This window comes from Neolamprologus multifasciatus, chromosome 14, assembly GCF_963576455.1.
Source record: "Neolamprologus multifasciatus chromosome 14, fNeoMul1.2, whole genome shotgun sequence".
NCBI lineage: Eukaryota > Metazoa > Chordata > Actinopteri > Cichliformes > Cichlidae > Neolamprologus > Neolamprologus multifasciatus.
The window spans coordinates 10999290-11012133 of record NC_140452.1 but is presented as its reverse complement, the minus strand read 5'-3'; the positions used below and the strand labels follow the sequence as shown (position 1 = coordinate 11012133).

General features: G+C 40.0%; 1 protein-coding gene across 3 annotated transcripts in view; it reads right to left on the bottom strand.

Annotated features, from left to right (window-relative positions):
• The window catches only part of robo1 (roundabout, axon guidance receptor, homolog 1 (Drosophila)), a 229592-nt gene extending 217420 nt beyond the window's left edge, over positions 1 to 12172 (bottom strand). For 2 of the 3 annotated variants that reach the window (XM_085184211.1, XM_085184212.1), the window contains exon 1: positions 11685 to 12172. The gene's annotated coding sequence lies outside the window, so the exon portion shown is untranslated. The remainder of the gene's footprint in view (positions 1 to 11684) is intronic. The other variant, XM_085184214.1, reaches the window with a different exon arrangement.
• Positions 12173 to 12844: the final 672 nt, after the last annotated feature.

The following is a 12844-nucleotide window of genomic DNA, read 5'->3' as shown; positions in this document are numbered from 1 at the left end:
TTAAAAAATACGTAACAATACAAAAAAAATAATCTTCACTTAACTCCACAATGTCATCAACAAATGAACAAGTTTTCCCCCCTTTCTATCAGCAAGCCATCTTTCTAAAACCAGGTCCCACACATTAAATTTAAATTGGTTGCCAGCTGCTAATCTTAGACAGTGGGGAAATATATTAGTTACACCTCACCTTGTAAGTATTGGTTTGGACCACCTTTTGTGACATGGCACATTATGTAGCTGGAAGCAGCCACGAGTTGATGGGTACAGTGCTGTCATAAAGGGATGGACAATATTCCGCAACAATACTCAGGTAGGTTGTGGTGTTTAAATGATGCTCATTTGGTACTCGTGGGGCCCAAAGTCTGCCAAGAAAATATCCCCCACTCATTACAAGCTGAGGAAGAAACATTGGTACAAGGCAGCGTGAATCCATTCTTTCATGCTGCTTACACCAAAGTCTGACCCTACCAGTGGGATGTGGCACCAGAAATTGAGACGCATCAGATCAGGCAGCATTTTTCAATCTTCTGTTGCCCAATTTTGGTGAGCCTATGTTAACTGTAGCCTGAAGTAGACATCTGTGCCAAGGTTTGTTACAAGTTACAATTGCCTTCATGTCAGTTGTATCTAATATATTGGACATAAGTTCTGTTTAGTACGTATTGCATGTGTATTTCTTTTGTTATCTTCAGACAGAATCAGGCTAGTTGTTTCTGGCATTAAATGCTAAGAACAAACATGTTTATCTGCCAAAACAGGCTTACTCATAAAATTACTCATTTAGAATGTATTTATGTAACTGCAGGCAAGGAGGGCAATTGGCCAATAGGTGCGAGACGGTTTTGAGATGTGGAGCTGAAAAAAAAAAGATTTGCAGAGAAAGGGCAGGGGTTGAGTGTCTCTTTATTTTATGGCTCGACTCTCTATTAACTTATATATTTATTTCCTATAGGAACAATGGACTTACATCATTGTAAATGTTCCAGTGTAGTGGAAACAGTGCAGGTAGTTAAAGCATCAAACATGACTTTTAAACACTACACTATCATCTCCCAGACTTAATCTGAAAAAAGAAGGTAATAAAATATTTACACTTTGGTGAAATACTGCCTGCTCTAACCTACCTTACAATTATGACTATTTATTAAAAGAACATTTATAATATGCTTTATAGAAGCCTGGCATAAAGAATGTGAAATATAGTTTGGGGAATCTTGACTGAACAATGTCCTTAAATTTTGGATGAGGAGAGTTATATAAAAGATGTGATCGAAATGTTCTGAGAACAGAACCATAAAAATATAAAACCTTACCTGATTTAGATTTTGCTGTTGGCGATCAGTTGTCTCATGCGCTTGGTTACTGTTTTCACTGAGTTTTTTTTATTTTTGTCCCCTTGAACTTGTCCTTCTGCAATGGGCATTGGATCCTCTCCAGTGTACCAAAACAGCAATCTTTCAACATGATTCTGATTTTCAGGAAGTGGGCGAGGCTGTGGGGCTGCCAAATCTGGCGAGTGGTCCAGGTGCTCAGGAAAGATTGTGTTTGTTTGAGCAAAAAATTCAAGAGCAAAAAATGCATTTTCAGTGCATTCTGAGCTGGCATGAGATGGGACGCACTGCTGTTCTGATCGTTTCCTCTGAATGTTCTCCCTCAGGCACCACAGTATGTTATTGTACAAGTCAGCTCTGCCAGTCTTACCTTCGGGGACGAATTCACAGTGTACAACCTGATGAATCTTTTAAAAAAATAAAATAAATTGAGCATGCTTCTGGTTTTGCTCCTCACCTGACGTGTTGCCTTTAGGCTAGGAAACTGTGGACTCTTCAAATAAAAAACTACAGAAAATTGCTCAGTCAAAGCTGGAGACATGTCATTCTTCACCAGAGATGATCCTTCACTTGAAATTTGGATATAAAAAAGAATTAACTGTTTGCCCTTTGCACAAGTTATAGGTTTGTTGTAAAATCATAGAGCAGACAGGTTGGAACAGAACTTCCAGGGAGCGGTGTAAAAGTGATAGCCATGCTAAATGTGACATTGAAGTTTCAGAATTAAAAAATTTAAGTCTGGTAAAGATAAAGTGATAAGAAGAAGTCAGAAGTCACGTGTGAATGCTAAACTTCTTAAAAGGATAAATCATCACTTAAATCATAGCTAGAAAATGTTTATAAACTTTCAGGGTAAAAACATTCATAACCTATGCAATGGGAGATGCCAAAAACTAATTATTGTTTAATGTTTAATAGATAACATTAAATAGAATATCAGTTGCGTCCGGCTGCAGCAGCTGATTCAAAATTCATGATGAATAATAAAATAGTACTCTGCTGAACTACAGTCTTTTTCTTAAAATTGGCAGATATTTGACATTCAGTTTTAGCAGTAAAAGGTAATGCAGCACAAAAGCCTAGCGCATAGAAAGTGTCCTCTAAAATACCCAACTGCATTTACTCTTGGATTGAGGCATTCGGGCATACTCAGTAGCTAAACATTATATGTTCACAATACCATAAATGTCTCCAACAAATATTAAAAGAAGAACTTAAAAGTTTTACGACCAAAACAAGAAGCCATTGTTGCATTCGGGTGGTGTAAGTGGTAACTGAGAAGAGCAAGAGACTGAATAACTTAATAAAGAAAATAGCTCATTTTCACGCTAGTCAAAGCGAAAGTATGCTTATCTTGCGCTGTGCAACTCTGGTGCTAGAACACATTAGGTGGATCAAAATGAACCCTTCCAAAAAGGCTCACAATACCTCAAACTAATGGATTGAGACATCTGTAGATGAGCAACTCCCATGTTCTTCTAGGTGAAATTACTATTCTTGTCAATGGAGTCTGGTGGCTTTGAAGAAAGCGACTTAACAGCTTTGAGTCCTCTGTTGGAAAATAATGTTTGACTGCTGGGTAAAACCCCCAACTGAGTAAAATCAGTATACCCAGTGAAACAGTTACATTTAAAATATTATAACAGCATATGAAAAATGATCTTATTAAGTTTCTCAAAACTGTGCATTGGCTCCTGACTGCTTTTAAGTATGTCATCACTTTTTTTCCCCCTAAATCACAGTTTTTGGTTGTAATAGATGTGCTTCTGACATCTCACATAATGCTTTGACTTGCAAATGAACAGCTAGCCCACTCTGTGGAAAATACCATCTAGCACCATTCAGTGTAAAAACTCCAGTAGGAATTTTATGCCCATATCTCCTAGACCTAGTTCAGGGACAAAAACGCTGTTCTTATGTGAACAGACATGAAGGAACATACATAAACACACACACACACACACACACACACACACACACACACCCAAGCTCGCAGACAGACTTGGAGAGTATTCCTGTCTCCTGCACCCTGATGTAGATGGATGTCCCGGGCTGCTGATTCTGAATCTACATCAGGTCATTACAATAAGCTGTGAGGCCCCAGTGAAACCTGAAAAGTGGAGGGAGCGGAGCAGCTTGGGAGGAGAAGTACTCTCCCAGCCCTGTGGGGAAACAACCTTGACATAGTCATCTGTCTTAGTTACATCGGAGTTAGACCTACTGACACATACACAGTGGAGCTGCACCAGCCCATGCAATCTGTGCCATGTTGTTATGATACTGCATTAAAGGAACTAATAGAGTGCACCTAAAAATATTGAAAATGTGTTGAATATCATAGATGACAAAGGTATAAGGCCGTTTGGGGTGGGGGTTGTTTCATGGTCAGCTGGTGGAAAGGGTGCAGCAAGGTTAGCAATAAACTCGCCTCAACACAGGTGGCTTCTGACCCTGAGCGTCAGGTGAGGGTAATGTGAAGAGGTGGAGTAGGGAGGCCGAGGGTGGACCAGGTCATGACAGATAGACACACAGAGATGAGAAGTCTGGAGAAAGAGAGAGAGGAAGAGGAAGAGGGAGAGAGGCGGGACGCTGGTGTCGCTGCAGTGAGCTCTCACTCAGTCACCCCAGGGCTGTGTTTACGGAGCTGTCAGTCACGTGGTGACGCGTCTCCCAGGGGACATAGGCCACCAGGGCGATGAGAAAATAATAGCTCCTTCTGTCAGAGCTTCGAGGGACAGGGGTCTGATGGACACCACAGGGAATTAGAGCCAGCCTTTGGGACATATCCAGCCCAACACTTAAATACAAGCGGGATAGAGACTCACAAACAAGACAAGGAGGAAGAAATATCTACCAGCCTTGCCAATAATATGAATATTCAAGTGAACAGTATTCATATCCAAAACTGGCATGCCCAAATGAGCCTTGTTGATGATATTCAGATAATGAGGTAAATAGAGGTAAAAGGTATAAACTGTGTTTTGTAGCGGTATATAATAGACGATGTAGTTGCTACCCTCATTTTCAGTCCAGATTACCTAATTGTGGTGTAATAATGTTGAGGCATACTGGATTTTTCAATGTGGGAAACCTGAGTGACATCAGCTATCCAAATCCAAGAAATCATCAAATTTGCTGGAACGCTACAAAATTTGATGTTTTCTCATTATTTGTTTCCTGGGGTTGATTTAAGGGCATCAGAGTCTGTCAGTGCAGTATTAGCCAACTCTAAAGTCCAAAATGTCTTTCCATCCTTGCATGCAACAACAAACCGAGTTCTCAAAGTGCAATTGAGCCTAACAATAAGAGATGGCATATAGCTGAAAAATGTAATTGATTACCTATCGCAGAATAATTTTGAGTCTCTGCAAGTTAATTTTCACATTGCACTAAAATGAACAGTGATCAATGGCTGTCTGGCTGAAAGAAGATCGAAGTAGACACAGCTCGCAGTGAATGGGACACATTTGCTGGTTTGCCTCAAAAACAAGCAGTGCCAGATCTGATATAAAGCTGTCTTTACATCAACCTCTAAAGGGCAAGGCAATGTAAAGAAATACAGTATCGCTGTCTAAAAGCTGCAGCGCAGCCCTTGGTTATAAGAAAGACTAGAAACTACTGCTCCATCCATAAAATCAGACTTTAAATCAAGCTGAACCTCCATTAAAGGGTTGAAAGATAGACTAGTGATGCTCATCATTAGTACAAACACTCAGAAATCATGGGGTAGCATCTGTTTTCTGCACATCCTCCCACATCAATGCTCAGAGCAGCAGGCCTCGGGGAGGGGGGGCGTACAGACAACTATTCCCCCGTCCCTTACCATGAATAACAATCTCTACCTCCAGGTAATTAAAGGGGACAAACGATGTCCACAGGGCCACACCAACCCATCATTAAGCAAAGAAACTATTGCAAAATGTGTACACAGACAGGGAGAAAGGGACTCTTTACACATGTATCCAAGTAGCATAATGGCCATTGATCGGAGTCGGCTACGAGAGAGAACATTTCAATATATCTATTGCGCTGATTAATCCATATATCTTTTTTTAATCTACCTGCATTAATGCAAGTCTGCACATTTAGTGCTTTGTTCCCAGCTGCTACAAAGGGGGTATCTACTGCCTTTGTCTCTGTGGGGAGCTGAGACAAGATGATGTGCTCCTTACTGATGACCTGGCCTACGTTATGGGTTACCACTAATCCCAGTGGCTGCATACACCTCAGCCGGCACATGCACACATTAAAAACAAAAAAGCTGTGCACATTTGCACTGCTAACTGATTATTCAGATTCATATTTGGGAGTGGATGTTATTACACACAAATAATGCAAATGAATGTGCACACATACACAGGGTACATTTGACTTTGTTGCAAATTTAGAGCAGCACAGACAACTGAGACACTGACAGACAATACACACCAGGCAACTGTGTACTCTTTCTCATCCCATTTGGAATTGGGTATTGACATCAAACAATGAGCCACTGCTGAGTATGCACAAACTTGGCCACTATGTTTAAAGAAACTGCGTGAGACAAACAAATGCATGCAAATAACAGCTGGCATTCAGAATTTGAGTTAACAAGAACACACTGCAGAAGTGACCTTGCCTTGGTTTTTGTGCTCTCCACCCAGTCCAATGTCGCACAGTAAAAGGCACTTTATTCATTAAGCGTGCTTTGGGTAATATGGAGATTGAGGGACTGAGGCATTCTCATCCCAAGAAGTAGTGGAGCAGTTACTGCAGCTGGCCGTGATATCAGAGGCACATGAAAGGAAGAAGGTACAGCAAAGGCAGAAAAGGAAAAAAAGGGGGAGGACAACCTTCTGATAAGAAAAAAATGTGATATTCAGCAGCCTTTTTCTGCCTCCACCCCACATTTCAAACTGTGTCCAGGCACAGGACAGTCCCCCAAAATCAAAAGACGCTTTAAAAATCCCCAGAAATGAAAAAACACCCCAAGTACAGCTCAGTGCCTCCCGCTGGGACCCAAGCTGTTTTATGACTTTAAAACCTGTTAAATAATGCAGCACATTATAACAAGAAAAAACACAAAATAATAAACCACAGATATCCTGCCAGATACTGGCTAGTGTGGGTGCCAGTGATGTAGGAGATGTCCAGACACTAATATTGAGTTTTATCGCAAAGTAGGCATACTCCAATGAGCTAGAGGAGAAAAATCAAGATATAAGATATGGCAGGGAAGAAAACTGAATTCTTATTCCTAACCCTTGGGTAAAAGCTGAATATGTAAGTGCAGTAATTCAAAGGTAACACTTAAAAGTTGTTTTTTTTTCCAGAGGCAGATGATAGGCCTTGGGAAACGAAAGAAGGAGAAGAATAAGACTTAAAACTATTTTTTCACATTTCATTTGAATTCTTCACAAGAAAACATAAACTGAGATGACACTAGAACTATTGTGTACATTTTCCTGAGAAGGATAATGTCAGCAGTTGACTGACATTTGTGCACTAGTATTGTTAGCAAATGTCATAGCGCTATGTATCTGACTGTACATCCTCTGTATGGTCTTTAAGCAGTAATAGAGTGAGTTTTCAAGCGTTGCAACAACACATAGCTGCTTATTTGACATTTCCAACTTTCAGCATATGGGGGACTTGTGCTATTCTAGGAACGTGTTCCTCTCAGAAATAGCAGCCAGCATGGTAGACTTCTTGATAGCTAGCCCTCACTATGAAGAAAGGATTCAGACCTGGATAAGTTAGCTTTCTAACATTAGCATTAATTCCCTCCTGCTGTGTCAGCAACTCCAGCGCCCTTACGTTTGTCCCAGATTATAAAAAGGAGAAGCATCCTGTTTCTGTTGGAAGGGTATAGTCACGAGGATGGAAAATGAGAAAGTTGCTGTCAAAACCCACAGTGAGGAGTAGGTTTGTGTTGACCTCAGATCCGTGTAGACTCCAAGATGTAAGCCATTACACTGACAGACTGCACAGATCTGCCAATCTAGTTAGAAGTACTAACAGGGGGTGCTGTCATGACAACAGCAATCTAAAAAACTGGTAATATCATCCCATTTTAAATGGTACTACCTTAATACGAACTTTAATCTTTAAATTTGATTATTGTACTTTTGGACAGAAGAAAAAAAGCTCTTATGTGGCCTTTTGACTTTTGATGTTAAACAACAGAGAACAACAACTTTTCTGTTCATCACTTCTAAACTGAAGAACTAACAAAGCACTTGTTAACATTTTAACAATTAAACTCTTTTGAATATAAGCAACACCAGAAACCACATGACATTTAACAACATAAGCCACCACTGAACACTACAAAAAAAGAGCATTTTTTGTCTCTCTTTCTACCCACAGTATATTATGGATTTTATTAATACAATTATTTTGTTTTTACTTTAACCTTTTGTCTAAAAATCAGATGTCTTGTTAGGGATCTTGAGGCTGACAGTAAATAGTGAGGTTTTTTTTTTTTTTTTTGCATTCACAGAAAGCTTTTCTCAGCATTTACATTTCTCTGTTAGCTTTACTATGTAGGGAAACTTGTTCATGCTGAGGAGGCTGACGGGCCAGGAGCTTATCACCTGATGCAGGGGCATGAAGCTGCTTTCAGCAGCTGCACAACACAAACCCAGGGATAGGACAGCAGTCTATCGCAAAGGCTTACCCCCAATACATTTGGTTTGATACTAAGTGGCAAGCAGCTAAACTTTTTTTTAAACTTTTTTTCTGTACTGAGGTGTGCGGCAGGGCGTCTTAGAGCCAGCTACTGCTGATCGAGATCACACTTTATGTGGACCATTTTACTCAGAGTTTTAGAGCAGCAAATGCACAGTTATCTTGAGACAAATCATGGAATACACTCTCAGCCACATTTTCTATCGTTTCCATTTCACACTTTTTCGGAGCTGTACATTGCTTTGACATTACAGATTTGGGCACAGAACAAATTCCTCTTCTGTGACAGTATGTTCATAGAATAAATACAAATGCTGGCCTGGCAAAGACAAATATATTAAAGCTGAAAAACTATAATAGCCCTCCTCAAAGAAAATATTGATGTGGTTTGAGAATCCTGTATTTTGACCAAGATGAAAAAGTGGAAAAAAAGAGAAAGTGAGTAATTCATGAGACATCTGCACACAAGCAACCTCTGTTAAAAATACACACATACAGAGTAAAGACAGACTTAAGAAAAAAGCAATCATCCAGGTACTTAACAGCATAAATCTCCATGTGGTGCTGCAAATTCTCTGTTTGATTCACACAACACTGAATCTCCTTGAGAGGCAAGCATAGATACCTTAAACCACAACTTTGATCACAATCTCCTGCATCCCATTTCTGACTTTTCTAGAAAGCCTTCATCTTTTTCTCCTTCTGTTGTTTTTGTTAGTCATTTATTCTTAACTTTGGTCTTATAACATGTTTTCTTAACAATTACTTGAGGAACATTTGATGAATTAAGATAAAAATGTGAGTCCTTAATTTGTTTTACAGTAAGTTAACTGATTGTGATGGGAAAATTGTAATCCCTTTCCAGCGTGCCCTCCACGTGCAGATGAATGACAAAATCCAACAAGCAAACATACCCTAACTCCCTTAAGACGTGACTAATTGACTTGCCACCATAGGTGACTGACATGCCATCCAGGGGGCACCATAATGGCCGTGTCATGGGGGAATGATGAGACCTGCCGACAGCGAGCAGCCCTCGACCTTTTGCATGTGAGGTCGGGTGTCAGAGGGAACGGGATCTCCCCGTTGATGGACCCACAGCCTCGGGGCTCTGAGGGGGATGAGCTAAACTGAACTGGAGTTTTTCAATCAAGCAACCTTGCAGGACAGCAATTTCATCCGGTATGACAGAGAAATGAAAAATAAAAACAATAAAATAGAAATCAATCGTCAGAAGCCTCAGGGTATTCAAACATCTTCAGGGTGGAAAGTAGATGAAGAAGAGTAATGGTTACTTCCTCTATCATTTTCACCTAACAATGGGTTACCGTTGTGGTTTTTTCTTTTTTGTCATTTTCTATTGCAGAAATGTTTTGAATACATGAAATACCTGCAATTTTGAATGATGGCTTCTTGTACTCTTTGGAAATCTTTCAATCTTCTTAACCAGTGAATACTAATAAGTGAGAATGGGTCTTTTTATAAACAGTGAAAGTGACTGTAAACACAATCAAAATATTGCAATGCAATTCTGGAGATTTGTGACAGGAAAACCTTTCAAAGAATCTTTACTGATTTTATTAGTTACTGTTGTTGGTTTTACTCACAATGTATTAATGTTTTATTCATTATCTGCTTTGCTGTCTTATTTCCAAATATCCCTAATCCTGTTAGATGAGATCTCTTCATGTCCCGCTCTGACTGCCACGCACAAAATTTCAAGTCTGCCGATAAGCCCCAAATTTGCCATGACGGCATATATGATCCGCCTCTCTGGATTAGAGAGATTTACTGAAGCAACCATAGACGTGTGACCAGCAGTTCACAGTGGGCAAAGTCACCCATTCAACAAACAAAAGCAAGAGTAAGCTGCAAATAAAATGATTTTAAATTCTGCTATTATTCTCTTTGAATAAGTCCCTAATATCGCATTCTTTGTTTTGTCCCTGATCTCAATTGTTGAACCTAATTATTATCAATTTGATGCAGTGTGATATGGAATATTCAGCATGTTTAATATGCATGTAATATAATTTTCTTTGTCATGACAAAGAAAATGGTAATATACCGACATGGAAGTGCAGTGAAGAGGGAGAGATAAGATTACAGCAAAAATGGGATTTGGGAAAAAATGAATTCTTTGTAATGTAACAAATGCTAAATGCACACAAAAGAATAATTGATAACATAATTAAATGTCAGTAACACAGCAGGGATAGGTATTATAAAAAGACTGATAAAATTATTACAACAGCAGAGTCAAATTTGCATGAGAAATATGTAATCTTATTATTTCCAATAATAATGTGTGCTTTTACATTTTAAAAAAAAGTCTTAAGAGAAGTTCCAGAAATTCTTACTTGCCTTTAAAAATGCTCAAGGAGGGACTTATATTATAAAGAAAAGGCCATTCATTGGTTTTAAAATCCAACCAGCCCCATTCATCACCACCATCACTAAAACCAAAAATAGGAAAAAGATAAAGAAAAAGAAATAGAAAAGAAAACGCTGGTCAGCTCTCTGAGAAAGTGAATCAGTCTGTAAAGTGCCACTGTGCCAAATGCTGCCAAGACTATTAAGACTCACACAGTATTACAAAGGGCAGTCTGCTCTGGAGCTTGAGCTGAGATAGAAAATACTGTATGAAGCAATGCCATGGCAGCAGCATCAACGGCACTCCACCTGTCTACAGAAATCCTCACAGCCATATTGTAAATCTCAGATGTGAAGAGCTTCAGATTAGTGATAACAGCAATCACAGACAGGAGCTCCTCACAGTGAATATGAATTCACATAGCTGCAAGCCTTCAGCCAAGCAAAGTCCATAAATAGACCAAAAACTGTTCAAAACTGACTATATAATGCATAACCATAACTCTTAATGCTTTAAATCTTAATATATAGCATAAAGTAGATCGTTTTTTCAGTTTAATTAAAACAATTCCTTTTTTTTAATTCCCTTTGTGTTCATTCAAATGATGCCTGTTCCATTCCTCTCACTTTTTACCGTAGTCCCTGTTGAGATTTCAGTGCTGTAAGTCAGTGCCGTGGGAGTTACACGCATCACCCTGTACGAACCATGCTGCAGGTAGACCGGTAAAGAGCTTAGTTGCGTTTACCTTTCAAATCCTAAATGTCAGTCCCTGGAAATAACAAAAATACACGAGTACATTGCTTGATTCCTGTCACTGCTCTCTTGTGATGCGACAAGCCACGCGGCCAGTTGGGAAACTTTCAGCACCGCAGAAAAGGGACAGCTCCGCCGGCGGAGTATGACAGCCCATCAGTCAACAGGGTGCTTTGACAAGTAACAGACACACTTGTCAAATCACAAGACAACATGACACTAGCTGTGGAAATGGCTTTAAAATAAAATGTTGATTTTTACGACACAATTTTATGTACCCGAATACATCAAATTTGCTGTAAAAGTAGATCATCGTGTTTTATGCGCTATAAAGAAAGATCTACCAAAAGGCACCAGTTTTACGCATAGCAAACCAGTGTGTCTGTGCAATGTGTTTAGTCAGAAGAACTGCAGTCTAGCCTCCATGAATCACACAGACAATAGTACACAGCAAGCCTCCGCACCGACAGAAAGAGCACCATTTTTCACCAAACTGCGCTTGTCATCGCACTTTCCGCAGCAGTATTCACTAACAACAGCGAAATTCAACTTACCTCTCCAAAATGACGCGACGGGCTGCTGCACGTGTGTCTGTGTTTCACTTAAAAGCCGAGGTGATCCATGCCGGCTGGTCCGTAAAACTTTTATTTGCTGTGCACGTAGCTGTGAACAAAACCCAGGGACATGGACAACCTACAACTAGTAACTGAGCGACTTGAGTGGAAGCGGGTTATCCTGCTTCCTAGAAATAAACCATTGGAAACTGGAACCAACGCAGAGTCCTTTGATAAACCTTATCCTTCAGGGTGAAAATGAGAAATTCCGGCCCGTTATGTACAGTGGTGTTAGGGTAGCGGTGGAGAACCAGCGCATTCAAATCTGTTCATGCTTCTTCTGCAGGGAGCAGCCGCGTCAGCCTCTCTGGGTCCTAAAGCTGCGCTAAACTAACGGCACCGATATCTGCCTGCGTGTCTGTCAGAAGACTGCAACCAAACAGCCTCCTTAAATAATGCTTTATAGATGGTTCTCGAGGTTCTCGTGGCCACATTTTCTAAAACAAACGAAATTCAAGACATTTTTGAATAATAACCTATTGTTGTTTTTTTCCCTTATAAAATCATTTTGAGAACAGTTGTCTTTTTTATATGAAACACTGGGAACAACTTAACCTAGCTGTGTTTCGAAAATTGAAGCTTTGGTCGGGGTAAAACTGAGATTTGATAGTGAATTTATCAGTTAAAAAGCGTTTGAAAATTCACAGCTACTTTTTCAGCTCAGGAACAAGTGCAGGTAACAGCAAAGTCAGCTCTGGAAGGAAGAGTACCCCACTTGAAAAATCACTTGTATGTTCAATCAGCTGCTCAAAACCCGGATACGGTTCAGTTTAATGAGCTGCCAATCAAACATATTGGTCTCACAAAACTGTGTCCCTGAAACACATCATTCAGTGGTGGCGGCTTCGGGATGACTGTTCGGTTTGCTTTCCCCAGGTAGTAAAGTTCCATGTTTGCGCAGCTGGACAGTGCCAGCAGCCTTAATGTATGCGCCCACGACGTCACATGCGCCAAGGCGTTGGGTAAAGTAGAATATAAATAGGAGGGTGTGGCAATTAATTATAGTCTTCGCAGGTGCGTCACTCATCTCATACATTTTAAATGGCTTTGAAAAACACAAAAGGGCAAACTGCAAGCTGAGTTCAAACCCGATTCTTACT